Below are 4,656 nucleotides of genomic sequence, written 5' to 3'. Positions count from 1 at the left end.
ATGTGTTAGTGTTTGGTAGAGCTTCTCCAATTTGTGGCGTGCGCCATGATGTTTTCACACAAAGCATTAATAACAAAAGCATTATAACGGCATTAATTGTAGCTTTGTTGTGAAAAAAAAAATTGTTGCTTTGTTACGTTTTTTAAGAAAAAATGGTATGTAGTGCCAACTTGACACCATTCACCTACTCGATAGAATTGAGACATCCAGTATGTTACTATGCCATTAATTTTTTAAGAAAAAGTGGTATGTAGTGCTAACTCGACACCATACACCCAGCCGATAGAATTAAGATCCCCGCAAACATATTCTGAGCGTTCAGAATATACGATTCCGAAAGGAGTCCTACTCTGAGGGAAATAATGCATAGTAAAAATGAATACTTTATATTTGATTATCGTTTAAAAATGTTCGTATTTAAAAATAATATTTTCATACTAAATTTATTACGGACGTATTTGACTGTTCACATCTGAGTATGTATATGTAAGTGTACATGCGCACCCCACCAATGCAGAGCACCGCTCTGATAGCGGTGACCAGCGTTGCCGTTTTGGCCCAATTGGACCAAAATTGGTAGGCTCATTCTCGTTTGGTAGCTTGGTTGTTTTGAAAATACAACCGAGTTGAGCATTAAAATTTGTTCGCTTGATTTATGTTTACACGTTCAAAACATTGCTTTCACTTTGTTCACACGTATACGATTTCTTTGTTTTTTTCTCTATTTTATTAAGCAGAAAATTTTCTGCAAACAAAAACTAACTTCCCAAAGCTATGATCGATCAGCGATAGAACGAGAAATTACTTATCGTCTTGAAAGAAAAATTGATGATAGGCAATTTGCAATGTGTAGGTGTATTGGTAAAATAGTGCGAGTGTATGTAAATTGAAACGAATTTGGGAATTTTTTGATTGAAATGCATAAAATGTCTGATTATGTTTTTTCACGCACAAAAAAAATGTTTGAATAAATCAAATTAATCTCAAAGATAGTTACATTTTTTGCAAAATATTTTTATGGAATAAGTAAATTCTTTTATTTAAAGGCACGAATTTGTTTTGTTTAACATTAAAATTTGTATGAATTGTTAACTAATACTGTAAACAATAAAATGGTAGTTTTTATTTTGGCTGTTAATTTGTGCTGAAAATCCCGTAAATTCAAGAAATCTAGCTTTAATGAGGAAAAAAAGTTTGGTAGTTTGCAAACTGATTTGGTAGGCGTTTTGGTACCTAATAATATTTTCAAGTGGCAACACTGGCGGTGACAACACACACATGCATACATAGTACATACATGTTTATCCGTACAAATCGCTTGCTGTGGTGTTGATGGATGTTCAACATTTGAAAGCAAGTTTATATGGCTGGGTGTAGCTAAATGCGCAAAGGTGCTTGCCACAAGTTGTTGATATCTGGAGATGGTCGGGTTCGAATACCACTGCAGGCAACATGCAAATTAATTCTTTTTTTTTAGTTTTTGTCTTGATTATTCACTTCACGGATGCTTTTTCAGTACGAACGCGGTCATTTAAATATGCGCGTTATTGAATTGAATATTTACCAATATACAGTACTTTCGTTGACGTTTATAGTTTCTATTTGATTTTAATATTTTTTTCCCTCAGTGTAGGTAGGTAAGAAATACGAGTTTCAGAACAAATATTTTTTACTCTTATATAAATCTTTTAGGGTTCATATATGATTCAAGTTATGAGCCAGCACCTTGTAGCAATATAAAAACAACAAAGATTCGAAATTTACATATAAACTTGTTAATACAGAAATTGAAAATAATTAGAAAACAAAAAATTAACAAAATTTAGCTGCAGCTGTTGCTATTAAAAGCATGTTGGAATATGTACATGCGAGTACATAAGTATGTATGTATGTTATTTGAAAGAAATTTTTGCTGAATTCCTTTGCAAATATAGTGCGTTAAACAAGACCCAAAGAACACCAAATAAGAAGAAGAACATATTGGATATTTCAATTCTATTGAGTTGGTGTATGGTGTCAAGTTAGCACTACATACCATACTTAAAAAAAAATGAGAGCTAAAAATTTATTCTTTCCACAACAAAATTTACAACAAAAAAGCTTCAATTAATGCCATTGTAACATTTTCAATATCTTAATTCTATCGGCTGGGTGTATGGTGTGAAGTTAGCACTATATACAATTTTTTCTTAAAAAACGGAAGCTAAAAATTTTTTCTTTTCACAACAAATTTTTAAGACAAAAGCTACAATTAATGGCATAGTAACATATTAGGTATCTCAATTCTATCGAGTAGGTGAATGTCATCGAGTTAGCATTACATAACGAAGGTAACGCTATTGGATTTGGAGCTTTTTGGCCGGTTATATTAAACAAAACAAGTGTTTACTTCTTCTTCTACGCGTTTCGACGCATATTTGCGTCTTCTTCAGGGAGTCTGTATATTTGTAAATACGAAAAACATGATAATAACGAATAATTATTACAAAGAACAAATACAATACAAAATAGTTTTACACTTATTACACTTACATTAGTTTTAAACAATAAAATTATCACAACATAAATTAAAAATAGTTTAAAACATTAAGACACGATAAGCAACACTGCACTTCCTTCATCGTCAAATCTCAGACATTGGCTGGTATGAATAAAAAGTAGAATCTTTTAATTTAGTACACAATTTATAGAATGTTCTACAAGGTAGTATGTGACGTATTCTTAAAATGCTATTTACTACACTACTCTGATCAGCTGTTTTCGAAGATACTATAATTGTTCTAAAATGGTATGAATAAAATTAGCATATACTACAATTATTATGTAGCAAACAAAGCGGTAGACTAAAATTGATTATTTCAACTGATGTACTTTATAAATTATGGCTGTGTTTATGCAAATAAATGGAAGAAATCGGAAGTGTTATAAGAATTGAAGAGAGGTGGACGAAACAAATTTTAAAGCGTTATATAGATTTAGTCCAGAGAACGTCGATTGGGTTGCACGTAATTTTTTAGGTGGGAAAACGGGAGAAAGTCGCGGTGGTGCGTTCACCAATTGTCAAAAAATGCGAATTTTTTACGATATATAGGTGATCCTGGTTTCGAGGTAAAAATCGTTTTTTATATTTTGAAATTACACTTGTGTATGTTCATATTATAAATTTATATCATTTGCTAGGTTGGTGTTGGTGAAGACATAGGTGTCCACCAAACGACAGCATGTAAAACTATCTGGTTTGTGTGTTGTAAAATTGTAGCCAAAGCACATGATTGGATTCACTTTCCATGTAATGAGACTGAGATGAATGTAGCTAAAAGTTTGTGGCTAAGCAATAATTTAATTCCAAATACCATAGCAGCGCTGGACTGCACTCATGTGTGTATTATACGTCCCAATAATCACGGTGATGAGTTTGTCAATAGGAAAGGGCAAATATCTTTTAATGTACAAGCTACTTGTGATGCAATTGGCAGGTTTACCAGTGTGGACTGTTCTTGGCCTGGGTCTGTTCATGACTCCGTATATGGCGGAATTCGTCAATTGCAAGTATCATGGCAGAGAATACCGCATGTGCTATACTTTTAGCGGATGATGGATATGGCATTGCACCATGGTTAATGACACCATACCGGAATCCAGAGACATAATACAAACAAAGGAGCGCGTCAAAATAGAATGTGCTTTCGGCCAAGTTAAGACAAGATTCCCTATTCTACAATCAAAAATAAGAATGCAAACTAGACGGGTGCAATCAATGGTTTTAGCTTGCTTCATTTTGCACAATTTTGCGAGATTCCTGAAAGACGATGATTTTTGTTTCGACGCTGAAATTGAGAGAGAAGCCTACACCATTCCATCTAATGATACTATTACAGCCAATGTCTAAGAAAGAGGTCAACGTCGACGTGATGCAATTGCCTTACATTTGCGTGTTTAGAAAAATATTTTTAGTTCCCTATCTCACAACTATTTTAGTTCCTCTTGAATAAAAAATGTAATGAAAATTTTAATTATATGAATATAGCTTTAGTTTCCATGTTGTTCTTTACATTCTAGTTTATGACTATAAATTAATTCGTCTATTTTTTTAAATGTAATTTTAGCAGTTTCGTAGAAATCTTTTTGCAATTCAAATACGTCTAACTGCCTTAGGAGCAACTTGCGTTGCAATTCGCCTGTCGTAATTTCCTTATTTTCAATTCTTTTCGGTTTTTTGCTGAATACTATATTTGTTGTTTTGGTACTGCTGTTCTGCTGCAAGGCTCTTCATCCAAATAAATGTATTCTTCTTCAACAGTCCCCTCTGTTGTATCGTTAGTGCCACTGCCTAAGTCGAGAAGGCCAACTGAAACACCATCTGAAATAAGATTAAATAGAAAAATGTAATAAGTGTTTCCCCGAGTGTGGGACTCCCTCCGAAGCGTGTTGGGCTACCCACTGAAACCCAAACTCCCACCGCCCGCGCAAGAATCCCGCATCTGGCACCGCAATTCTGCATGTCTTCAGATGCAGGAGTGCGCTGTTAGAGCCTTGGGGCTGCTCTTTTGTAGGGGCGTTTCATTCGGGTGTCCTGAGTAGACAACCGTCCTCTCGTTTGCAGCGGAGTACGAATTTCACGTATCTCGCAACTGCTTCCCACTTTTCTGCGCTGGA

The 4,656-nt window shown here is 34.3% G+C and overlaps 1 pseudogene; it reads left to right on the top strand.

Moving 5' to 3' along the window:
* Positions 1-3,889, top strand: part of LOC118734948 — a 40,620-nt pseudogene extending 36,731 nt beyond the window's left edge.
* Positions 3,890-4,656: the final 767 nt, after the last annotated feature.

Source organism: Rhagoletis pomonella, unplaced genomic scaffold, assembly GCF_013731165.1.
Source record: "Rhagoletis pomonella isolate Grant_MI unplaced genomic scaffold, Rhpom_1.0 Rhpom_scaffold_00003, whole genome shotgun sequence".
NCBI lineage: Eukaryota > Metazoa > Arthropoda > Insecta > Diptera > Tephritidae > Rhagoletis > Rhagoletis pomonella.
The sequence above is the reverse complement of the archived record's forward strand: the minus strand, read 5'-3'. Positions and strand labels throughout refer to the sequence as shown.